General features: G+C 46.4%; 1 long non-coding RNA gene across 1 annotated transcript; it reads left to right on the top strand.

Annotated features, from left to right (window-relative positions):
- The first annotated feature begins 588 nt into the window (after positions 1 to 588).
- LOC130454683 (uncharacterized) lies at positions 589 to 8,797 on the top strand. The gene is made up of 2 exons (XR_008912531.1): positions 589 to 2,342; positions 3,556 to 8,797. It is a non-coding gene; the product is annotated as an uncharacterized LOC130454683 (long non-coding RNA).
- The last annotated feature ends 3,518 nt before the right edge of the window (positions 8,798 to 12,315 follow it).

Raw genomic sequence — 12,315 nt, 5'->3', positions numbered from 1 at the left:
TTTTTTAGAAAATCCATGAAAAATGAAATCCTGCTACAATTAAACCACAGCTCTTAGCCAAGCTTGGTCAGGTCCTTCTGGGAGCTGGGAACTTGTTTTCTCTTAGACCCTCACCTCTCCTTCCCACAAAAGCACCCAGCTTTCCAGCTTGCAAAAAAAAAAAAAATCAAATCAAAGAGAAAAGAGAGACCAAGCCACAAAAATCTACCACCAGACTTTTTCCAGGAAAGTTTACATTCACTTCCAAAAGATAAATTATCCCATCCCATTCTCTGAAAATGATGGCTGGGTAATTGGAAAGAGCTGGGGAGAATAACTACCAATAAGGGGGGGGGGGGTTGGGGGAATGAATAAATCAAAACTTCCAATTGTGATGGATAGAAATATTTGAAGTCTTTCTAGAAATGTCGTGTAGGGGTATAGAGAAAGCAGCTCTGGATTTAGTGTCAGAGGTCTGGGTTCAAATACTGGCTTAATGTTGAAAAAAGAATTTATTTTAATTTACTTTTTCTGAAATTCTATGGCAGTGGATTGAATTCTATACCAGTGGGTGGCACAATAGATAGAGCCAGGCCTGGAGTGAGGAAGATGCATCTTTCCAAGTTCAAATCCAACCTCAGACACTAGCTGCATGATTTGGGGCAACTCATTTAACTCAGTTTGCCTCAGTTTCCTCATCTGTGAAATGAGCTGGAGAAGGAAATGGCAAACCACTCCAGTACCTTTGCCAAGAAAAACCCAAATGGGGTCATGAAGAGTGAGACACAACTGAAAAGGACTGGACGATGCCGTGAAAAAAAAAAAATCAAATGAAAGCCACCATGTTTAAGAACCGCTGGCTGTAATGGATACGGAATCAGTACCGTTTCTGAACCACTTTAAAGATTCACCAATCCGATCTCCTCTTCTCCTTCCAGATAAATGACGAGAAAGTCTTTATGAGTTCCTGCAGGCTAGCCCCACTGTGGTCCCCCTCTCGCTATCCTAGGGATGACACCCGCCGCTGTCCCAAGGCTCTATTGCCAAGTGCTTGACGAACCTAAAACCGCTTTGCAAACATCCGTTATGCCGATCAGTTTTCCCAAGTGTGGACCCGAGTATGGGGGAGGGGCCTGCAGGGGGGCCGAGCTAGCAGTTCTCAAGGGGCCCGCTCCCTGATATCCGCCAGATCGTTCACTCAGCCTTCAACGGCAGACACAAGGAGTGCCGACTGCCAGCTCCCTCTATCAGCCACGGGATTGTTCTCACGAATCAATGTTCCTGTCACATCTGCCATTAAGGTACAATTAATTGGTCTGCTTATTCTCCTGGAAGCCGATTCTAGAATGAATTCCCATGAAGACTCACTGACTTGGAGCGAAATCTCAAGCTGAAATAGAGGAAGACAAAATGTGGCCCGAGGAGGGCGTGTTCTGCGCTTTGCCTGGCGTCCCCGCCGCCTTTACGGCCATGTCGGGTAGGGTGGGAGTGAACGAGACTCACCGTCGCAACCCGGACTGCTGGGAATTCTAGGCTTGAACGTTGGGGTGGAAACCATGGCGAGAGTTGGTGCTGGGAGGGAGGGCGAGCGACAGGCTGATTCAGTGGCCCAAACAGGGGGCTCAAACCTCCCTTCTGAGCCGGCCTTACTGGCCGGCTGTCCTGGGGGAAATCAATTCACCTTTCTGAGCTCCTCTCTGAGGTGGGAGTGACGATGAGAAGAAAAGAAGATCTACCTCTGAGGGGACCAAATAAGGCAACTGATGTCGTGTCCTGTCAACACAAGCCGTCACTAAAGTTATTGCTGAAGTAGAGAAGTGACAAGAAGAAGGCTGGACCGAGGACACCCGACTTTGGAGGAGAGCAGCTTTCGAAGAGCTTAAATAAAGAAGCCACAGCCTAATCTCTGCTGGTCAAATCGGTCCAAAAGAGGGAGAAAGAAAAAGGCACAAATGGAAATCATTCCACTGAGGGCAAAAAATTCAAGATTACCCAGAAGATGATTGTGGCCACCTAGGGAGCTCACTGACCAGTTTGGGATTAAACACACACAAGATGGAAGTCAGGCAAGTAAGAATGGCTCCCCAAGTACCAAGTCCTGAATGGTCAGAGGCTGGTGATGGACACAAAAGGAATCCCACAAAGTGGTCAAAAAAGGAAATGATGAGGTCACAGTATAGATGGAGAGGATGAATGATGGTGGATGAGAGGAAGGCTAAAACTTCTCTATCATTTTGCTCCTGATTTGACCAAGAAGAATGAGAAAACCAAAAGAGTGGAAATCCAAGATAGCCAAGGAGATGAAAAGATGGCGCCTACCCACTCTCAACTGGTTCAAGTATTCCATCAAATTACATTCTAAGGTACTAAAATGCACCATTTTAAAAATACAGGCAAATATGATTGGTGAGCAGTTGTAAGCGAGGGGTGGTTTTTTAAAGGATCTCAGAGGATGAGAAAATTGTCATGGTACTGAATAGAGAGAGATGTTCCAATTTTCCAAAATGGGAAGAAGATGGAGCCCACCATTCATAGGCCAGAGAGCTTGACTTTTCCACCTCTCATCTCCTCTCTCATGCCTGAAATATGCTCCCTCCTAACCTCCCCCCCACTTAGAATTCCCAGTTTCCTTCAAAGATCACCTCAATAGCCAAGCTTCTCTAGGAAGCTTTTCCCCCAGCTGTGTCTCCCCTCCCCAAATCTCTCTCCCCCTATCTATATGTGTGTATATATGCGTATTTATACAAGAGTATATTTTCTTCTCCGAAGTCAGCTCCTTGAAGATGAAGAGAGTTTCACTTTTTGCCTCAGTGTCCCCAGCACCTGGCATAATACTTAGTAATAGCAGGCCCTTAGTAAATGGTTGATGATGGCTTGATTCCATTTTTGGCCACATTCTAAAATATGCCATTAAAAGAAATCATTTGTAAACATTTAGAAGAAGATGCAGTGGCCACCTAAGAGTTGCCGGTGGCAACTTGTTTAACAAGCCTAATCTCTGCCAGTCCAAAAGAGGGAGAAAGAAATTCTGAAAAAAAAGACACAAATGGAAATCATTCCACCGAGGGCAAGAAATTGAAGGTATGTACCACTGGGCACTGGGTACATTAGAGGACTGCCATAGACAGAGAATGATCAGATCTCAGATGGGGAAGGTACCATCTTGCCCAACCCTTCCAACTTTTCCCAACTGCTCTCAATAGGGAGGAGTAGAGGCCAGCTCTCTAGTAAAATATAAACTTCTTGAGAGCAGGAACTATTTCTTTTTGTCTTTGTATCTTCTGAACCAGTGGACATTAGACAAAGGCTTATGGGTTGGATGGGATGCGAGAGATTCTAATCAATGCATCCACACTAACTTGGATCAGCTGAAAACAAGATGCTCTTTGAGCAGGACCATCCACAAGCCGAGGGCTGTTTGAGATAGAGAACAAGAGAAATTCCCGAGGAGTGAACATCCTTCCCTTGCCTTTCAGCTCTGGTCCACAACCCAGAGGAGCAGACAAGTTAAATATTGGAGCAGATTTTGTTGGGTGGCTGCCTACCTCAGTCAGGCCATCTCTTTGTTGTTAGCAGATGCCGCAGCAATCTGGGGAAAGCTCCCACTTTAAGATGGCATCATCCAGACCAGAAACCCGAAAGAGTCAGGTAAGGCAAAACCTCTACCAGCTGCCTGTCGGAGGTCTTCAAGCCCAGGTGAAAAGCACCAGCCCTTCTGGATCTTCACCAACGAGAGAGAAAAGAGGATTTTATGTCCACCTCTTGAGCTGGGGAAACGGCTAAACGTAGGAATGGATGGGGTAAAAGATGGCGGCCTGCTAACTGCTCTGTGAAAGTCCTGGCCCGAGCCAGATCAGCAAGCAGAGCGAGAGGCCAAAGTGGCTGCCCTGAGGGAGTTCTGGGTTTTGCACACCACCTTGCACATGTGCCAATGATGGGCCTCCCATGCCTATGTTAGGAGCTGCCAAGATTCCGTTATTGAGATATAAAGATAACTTTGTTAGCGAGCAGAAGTAGAGATATTCCCCACTCCGTGGAGGAGATCCCCTGTAGAATCCAAAGGGAAGAAGGATTCCCAAAGGAGAGTGAAATCCTGCAGATACTCTGATACTCAGGGACATTGTGCTGACAACTACACAGCAGGAAGTTGGCTCCCCAATCCACATAACAAAAAGCCTCTGGTCCAATCTACGATGGACCCCTGATGGACCATTCATTCAGTCAAACCATTACTCAACAAGCATTTATTAAGCACCTGTTGTATACCAGCCAATATATCTTGGACAAACATGGCAGAGGAACAGTAAGCTGGGCATGGAATTAAAGAGGAAGAAGAGATCCAGATAGCTTTGGGGCAATTACACAGCACTTTGACGAGAACAAGGTTTCTGCCTCTGAGAAAGAGAATCCATCTTCCTGCCACCAGTGCTCTCATGATGATAGCATAGAGCTGAGGCTCAGGAAACACAAGTCTCCAAAGAATCCAAATTGTAGGTGACCAAAGGACAAAGGAGGGACTTGGGGAGTTCACAAGCAGGGCTCCATTGTAGTAAAATTAATAATTTCAACTCCAGAAATGGTATTAAAGAAATCACACAGCAAGAAAATGATGGGAAAGGAGGCGAGTGGCTCATACAACAAGAGCAGGGATTCAAATAGAATCAAGCCCGGCTACCCAAAAAAGGCTCCCAGGACACCGGGCAGGTCCTCTATGGAGCATCTGTGGAAGGGCATTGCTGAGAGGAGGAATGGGTGAGTCACAGCCTTTATCCATGAAGGGAGAACTTTCATGGATAAAAAGCCATGAAAAAGCCAAGTTTGCCACCAACCCTATGAGGTGGACAGTATTAACCATTGATGGGGAGGAAGAGGATTAGCCAAGCACTTCCCGTCTGTTACTTCTAATCCTAACATTTGGTTGGCTGGCAGAGAGAGCAGGTCAGAGCAGGAAGTTGTAAAGGAGGACCACATGGACGTGCTGAGCTGCAAAGGGAAACCGCAGGGCACCAATGATCCACACCTGGGTCTAGGTCCAGTCCGAGGGTCAAAGTCACCGAAAGGGAAGCTAGTTTCCGACCAAGCTCCTCAGTCCTGGAGTGAGAAGGAACTAGACATCTCAATAAATGAACAGTTTACAGATGAGAAAACAGATCCAGAGAGAAGGTGACTTTTGCAAAGCCACACAGGGTGTAAAGAGCCGAGTCAGGATTCAAACCCAAAGCCCCCAATTCTAACTACAATGCTCTTTCCAATCCAGCCCACAGCCTGTCACTCCTGCCTGGTGATGACTCATTAGAAAAACAATGAAAGGACACAGTCTTTGAGAAAGAAGTTTACCTAGTGACCAGGACCCACCACATTTCTCATGACATGTTTCACAAGAGTGAAACAATACATTCTGTCAACTCAGGACAGGGAGGAAGCAAGCCAATTATTTGCCATTGTGTAGACCCAGCAATTGCCTGGGTTTTTTTTTTCCTGAAAGTTCCACTCAAAATTAAAGGGACCACATCTGCCAGTATATTTGGAATTCTTTTTTTCCCCCATCTTCTACCTGCTTACCAAAAGAAAGGGAAGGGAGCATCGCCATATGCCCTGGGGAACCATACTGGTTCTTTACGATTAATCTGAGCTAGATAAAATGTGTATTACGTGCTTACTCCTGTAAGCAGAACATTCAGGTACTGTGTTAAGGGTTGGACTACAAAAACAAGGTGGCCAGATGATGCCTGCCCTCAAGGAGTTTCCATTCTAATGAGGGAGGAGCAAGAAGAGGAGGAAGATGGACAAGGAATATAAGCTGCAGAATATCTTGGAAACCCCCAGGAAGTATTGTGGAGGCCAGATGTGGGCCCTTAGAGGCAGGGTGCTTTTTCCGATGAGGAGGGAACAGTTTGCCAACTTGGCAAGTGGGATTGATGGGGCAGCCTCTTGGTCCTCATCTTCACCATTCTGGTTGGTCTCTGCTTGGACCTGTTGGCCAGGAAGAGCAGATGCTCAGAGAGGGCATCTCACATTTAGAATGAGCCCCTAAAGGTCAGTGAGTTCACAGAAGGAAAGAATGGAACTCCAGGAACTCATCAAGGACTCGACTGGTCGAACCAAGAGGAACACTGAAGTCTGTTGTAGTTTCAAAGAAACTACCCAAAGTAGTTGTCTAGGCCTGTCGTCCTTGACCATTTCCCCAGTTGGTCACATGGAACTGGCCAGCTGGGGACAGCTGCTTCATCTGTCATTCTTGGCCACAAGACAAATGGTGCTGAGCCTCAGGGCCAGCCTGGCTCAAGCTGTTTCCCAAGATCCCTGGGTCCCAGGTCCATGTTCCTGAGATTCTTCTGGTCACTGTGTTTCTTTAGCTGGGAATTGCCCAAATTAGAATTCTCTGAGCCATCAGCTCACAACTCCAGAGACCCCTTCTGGGCCTCCTACCCTACAACCCACTGGAAGCAACACTGCAAATTGGACTGGAGAAGAACTTGACACCAGGTGGTTTTATTTTCTGCAAGGTCAGGGACTTTGTTATGTTGGTTTTCCATGCATTTTTCATTTAAAAAATGACTATTTTTCCTTTGGCTCAATTCTCCCTGTGCCTCTTGGCTCATGCATCGAAACGGAGAGGCTCATGTTCCTATCGTTTGTTAGAGGTGTCTTAGAGGCCATTTGGTTAAATGTCTTCACATTACAAAGAAGAAACGGAAGTCCAGGGGAGTTAAGAGATTTGCCCAAAGTCGAATGGGCAATAAACAGCAAGGCTTGAATTTGAACTCAGGTCTTTGAACTACAAAGTTCCTTCCATGTATCACACTGGGTAGCTAAGCACCAACCATGTTGACACATTAACCATCCCTCTTCCTATCAGGTCAGGAAGAAAGGGGCCTATCTCTGGGCTCTAAGGGCCCTGGAGGGACCAACTGGCATTCAGAGGCTCCAAAACTCAAGATTTAGATCTGGAGAAGACTCTGGAGGCCATCTAACCCAACCCTCTCATTTTACATGTAGGCAAACTGAGGTCTAGAAGGTGAAATGATTTGGCCCAACTTAGAAAGGAAGTTAGGAACAGAATCAGAACTTGAACCACTTTCTATGACTTCAGATGAGGCATTCCTTCTGCCTTCCCACATTCCTTCCAGTCTGGCTTCATCTAGTTCTAGTAGATGGTATTCCACCTGGACTGGTAGTCCCATGTACTCACATGGGACTCAGAGTCAGGAAAAATTGGGTTCGAATCCTACCTCAGATATTTATTACCTCCATGATTAGAGGCAAGTCATTTAACTTTTCAGCCTCAGTTTCCTCATCTGTAAAATATGGGGCTTAGATGGGATTACTTATAAGATCCCTTTCAGCTCTCACTCCATACCCTGTAATCCTATGTTATCCTGCCTCTCTGCCCACAGTTGCCCATAGCATGGATAGAGCCTTGAAATTATGAATGCAAATTTTCAATGAATTAGACTTTTACTGGATGAGATGACAGCCTTTCTGAAGCCCACAGCCTCAGTAGATCTTGGACTAACATCTCAGAACTTCCTACAAATATTGTGTCCATGGATGATCCACTCGTTGGCTACCTCATTCTCCTAAAGGGCCTGCCCCCATTCTTTTCAGTCTCTCACAAACCTCTGTGCCCATCATCATGGTCATCGCTGTTGTATCCTGATGTGTATTACCTATCTTTGGATCACTCATTGTTCTGAGTGACATGAGAGAGGGGAGCCTTTGAAGCAGTGAGCAGCTTCACTAAAAATCTGGGAATCGCTGCGGATAGAGTGCCAGACTTGGATCCAGGAAGAGTCATCTTCCAGAGTTCAAATCTGGCCTTAGACATTTCCTCACTGTGTAACCCTGGGCAAATCACTTAACCCTGTTTGTCTTCATTTCCTCATCTGTCAAGTAAGCTTGAAAAGGAAAAGGGAAACCATTGCAGTATCCTTGCCAAGAAAATCCCAAATAGGGTCATGAAGAGTTGGATACGACTGAACAACGACGACAACAAAAAACACTGTACGATTTCTCAAATGGTGTCTGACCCATTCTCTTCCTTCTACTCCATTCTGAACCCATTGCCCATCTGCAGTATTTCTGGGACAAATATACCGATGGTCCATACCAAAAGCCTTTTCATCCAACTACATGGCACAGCCTGGACAGTTAGCGTTTTTCATCCATTTTGTTTATAAGTTATTGGTGACTGGGTTGACCTTTTCCAAATGGTCAGAGGTCCAACTGAGATGACTTCATCATGTTCCTGAGCACAATCAAGTATAATATCATCCAGACATTTGGAGAAACTCACTATCACATCAGGAACCCCTCTTCAGGGTAATATCGGATTTTTAGAAGACCAGGACAACCTAGAGAAGGAATAAGGTCATCAGTCTATATCGATGAGAAGCTTCCATGGCACTCATTATTTCTTGGGTGAATAAAAAAAATGGTTGAAAGAAGCTGTTGAAATCCAGTTGGAGGCATAGATATGGTCAAAGTATCCCAATGATTTTTTTAAAATATTCATGGTAGAGAAGCGTGAGAGAAAGCAAGGTATCATGGAACTGGATTTAGAACCAGAAGACCTGGGCTTCCATTTGAGTTCTGCCATTTATGTGATTCTGGGTAAAGCCCTATCCCCACTCCAGACTGCCCTTTGCTAAGTTCTGTCAGAGGGAGGGGTTAGCTTAGATCAGTTTGAAGCCCAGCATTAGAGACCCTCTTGAGCCTCCCCGCCTCCTCCTCCTCCGTCAGGCTTTCCTTCTTTTGCCTGCCCTCTGCCTCTTCCTTCCCTATCCAGGGCATCCATTAAACTGACCATAATGGGGAACCAAGGTCATCAAGATTTACATTCTCTGGTCTTCATTTTAAAGGCAACTGGAAAGTTTTACATTTTTTCTCTCAAGAACAACCACCACCACCACCACAGTCAATTTGCTTTTTACTTTTATGTGAGCTTTGATTGATTTTTTTCCCTTTGAGCTTCTGAATGTCAATAGAAAATGTCATCCTCCTCACCCCCTGGCAATTTCCATCTAGTCCAACCCATAGTCCATCAACAGTATTGCAGTGAGACTAGAGAAATGAAAATGTTTCCCAATTGTAAAAGCTTCCCAAGGAGGGGGTTCCCAATGTCCCTGGAGAATTCATCGGGTTGTTTACCAGACCCCTAGTGCCTCCAGCTTCTCCTTTCTAGCCACAGTTATTGACCGTCAGATGCAGCACCTCCCTCTGGGCTCGCTCTCTCAATGCCTACACGATTGGCAGGTTGGGTCCCCAGAGAGCATCGACCGACCGCTTCTCTCCTCAGGGTTCTAGAGAAATCGTGAGGCTTGAGGGTGGTGTCCTGGCACTCTTCTCTCACCCCCTATCTGGTCTGTTCTCCATTGATTATCCGTCAGTTCTACTATCGGTCTTTACAAAAAGGCCATTTACTCGGGTTGGATGATAAGAAGAGTTGGTCCAAACATCCCCCAAGCCTGGAGGAGGACATTGTCCCTTTCCACACACGGGGCTCCCAAGGAGAGGCTATTCGCCACTCAAAGGTTCACCTCACAGCTACTGGGTTCTAGGAGGCATTTGCCCCATTCGTGGAGTCCTTGTGAAGCTCTCCTTGTGTGGGCAGCTCTCTGCTGGGCTCCAGCGTCCTCTCCTCCATGCTTCCGTCCATCCTATGCTTGTGATTACAAGCACTGACATGAGCTGCTGCAGCTCCAGGGCCCCCGACACTGAGGAGGAGACCCAGTCTTTGAGGGCATCCTCTGGCCAAGTGAGGAGGGAAGAAAGAGAGGTCCTCCCCCAAGTCGCCTGCTCTTGGAAGGCTGGATTCTGGGCTGACTTCCCATTGTGACCAAAACTCACATGTGGTACATGATTCTCTTCAACCAACTAGGAAACATTTCCTGTGCAGCCTCACTGCTTTCTTATATATATATATAGTATCTACCTATATATATTATATATATATATAGTATCTATTTATATATAAATATATTTATATATATACTATATATATATATATATATATATATATATATATCCCATGTTGACCTTTAGTTGATTGATTCAACAGAGGTGCCGAGGAATTGTTCACCCCTAGTGTATACCTTTTAGGGATTGACTCTGAGATGTTCTCTTCTGAGAAAGGCTGGATTTGAACCCAAGACTTAGTCATGAGACCCAGCTCTCTATCCACTGACCCCTAAACAGAGTTTATGACCATTTCTCAGGTATGTGATTGTGGGGATTCCTTTTGGGAGAGCCTGGACTAGGGGGTCCCCGAGGTCCCTTGATTCGAGAACCTGGCACCGAGCTCAGCACGCAGGAAGGGGTCCAAGCAGGGAGGCGGAGAGCAGGACAGTCGCCTCTTCGAGTGCAAGCGCAGGTCCCTCTTTACCTGGCCGCCATCTCTCCCGCCCTGGTGCTTTGGGCTGCCATTGGGATTCTCCCTTAGCCTCTTCCCTCAGCTTCCCAATCCTCTCCCCTGCCCGGCCCCTCCTCGCCGGGGCAACTCCTGGAAGACTTGTGGGGGGCTCTTTCCAGAAGTGAATCCACCCGGTGGGAGAAGCCTCCGCAGCCCCGACGACTGGCAAAGGAGCAGATGTTGGTGCTGAAAGCGGTTCCCAGGAAGGAGCTTCTTGAGGGCTTTGAGTAGGGGCAGCCCGCTGAGGACGGAGCTCCCTGGGGGACGCCACACACTGGGAAGCTGCTAGTCTTCTGCCTCTGCTTATTTCTGGCTTTAGGACTGAGACCCTCCTCGGGCCCCAAAGGGTGTGGACTTGGGGGGGGAGGGGGGTGTTTGCTTGCAGGAACAAAGCCCCACCCATCCCTCCCCTCGGGGCTGCTACCATTCTGGCCTTGGGGGACTTTTGTCCAAGGCTACATCCATTTCTTTGGGGCCACTGAAGGGGAGGGAGTCCAAGCTGCTGCCTTGGCCCTCTGATGCTCCCTTTTCCTTCTTTCTTTCCTCCTCAAACTCTGGACTGAAATGGAAAATATTGGGGGGCTCCGGCCAGACTTACACAAATAGCCTCACCTTGGGTTTGCCTGAAATGGAGGTTTTGCAGAATCCTTTCCACACAGCAGTCCTGGGAGGGAGGGGGCTTATTTATATATATATATATATATATATATATATATATATATATATATATATATATATAAATCTATTTATATATATAGTATCTATATATATATTATATATATATAGTATCTATTTATATATATACTATATATATATATTAGTATCCTCATTTTACAGATGAAGAAACTGAGTCTTGGACAGGCTAAGTGACTTTCCCAAAGGATCAGATGAGGGACCCACCTCCCCATTTTGCAGATGAGGAAATGGAGGCCCACTGGAGATCTCAAGCTAGAAAGGACCTCTGAGGGCCATTTAGTCGAACCCTCTGTTTTGACCAGGTAAAGAAACCAAGGCCCAAGGCACTTAGCTGACAAAGGGGTCATGTTCAGAGGTAAGACTTTCAGCCACGTGTTCCAGCTTGGCTCTAAGTACTGCCCAGTCGGGTCTCAGGGCTCTGGCAAATCCAAATTTTCCCAACCAAACTGCACATCAGACCCAGGAAAGAAGGAAAAACACGGTTGTTACCATCGATATTTCAAGGATGTCTGGGCGTTTGGAACATGTTCCCCAACTCTCTGAGGTAGGCAGTTCAGGCAAATGATGCCCCCCCCCCCAGAAATATCTTATGATTGGCTGCAAAGACTCAGCCCTGCTCTGTGGGGTTTGCATGAAACAACAAACCAGCTCAGAGCCTGGCATTCCAATAATAGACCATTTGACAGATGAGAAAAATGAGGTTTGGAGAGGTCATGGTCAGACCATGTTGGAGCTGGGTCAAAGCCAGGGTTTCCTGCCTCAGAAGTTAAACTCTGCTACCCTGAGAAGTTCAGAGAAAAAAGACAGAACCAGAGGAAAGGCAGATCCGAATATCAGAGGGAGAGGAGGAGGAGAAGGAGGAGGAGAAGGAGGAGGAGAAGGAGGAGGAGGAGGAGGAGGAGGAGGAGGAGGAGGAGGAGGAAGAATCTGTTATTAAAGCTTCTGGCTTAGTCAGCATCTTTGGTAATAAAATCTTTTTTGTTGTTGTTTCTAACTCCTCAACACCCCATTTGGAGTTTTCTTGGCAAAGACAACGGAGTGGTCTACCATTTCCTTCTCCAACTCACTTGGTAGATGAGGAAACTGAGGTGAATAGGGTTAACTGACTTGCCCAGGGCCATATAGCTAGTTTGTGAGGCCAGATTTGATTTTGATTCAGTGCCACCTAGCCGCCCCTAGTAAAATCAATGCAAAATAGTAAAAATCTGGTACCAACTGGCAAATGAGGT

Source organism: Monodelphis domestica, chromosome 5 (assembly GCF_027887165.1).
Source record: "Monodelphis domestica isolate mMonDom1 chromosome 5, mMonDom1.pri, whole genome shotgun sequence".
Lineage (NCBI taxonomy): Eukaryota > Metazoa > Chordata > Mammalia > Didelphimorphia > Didelphidae > Monodelphis > Monodelphis domestica.
The sequence above is the reverse complement of the archived record's forward strand: the minus strand, read 5'-3'. Positions and strand labels throughout refer to the sequence as shown.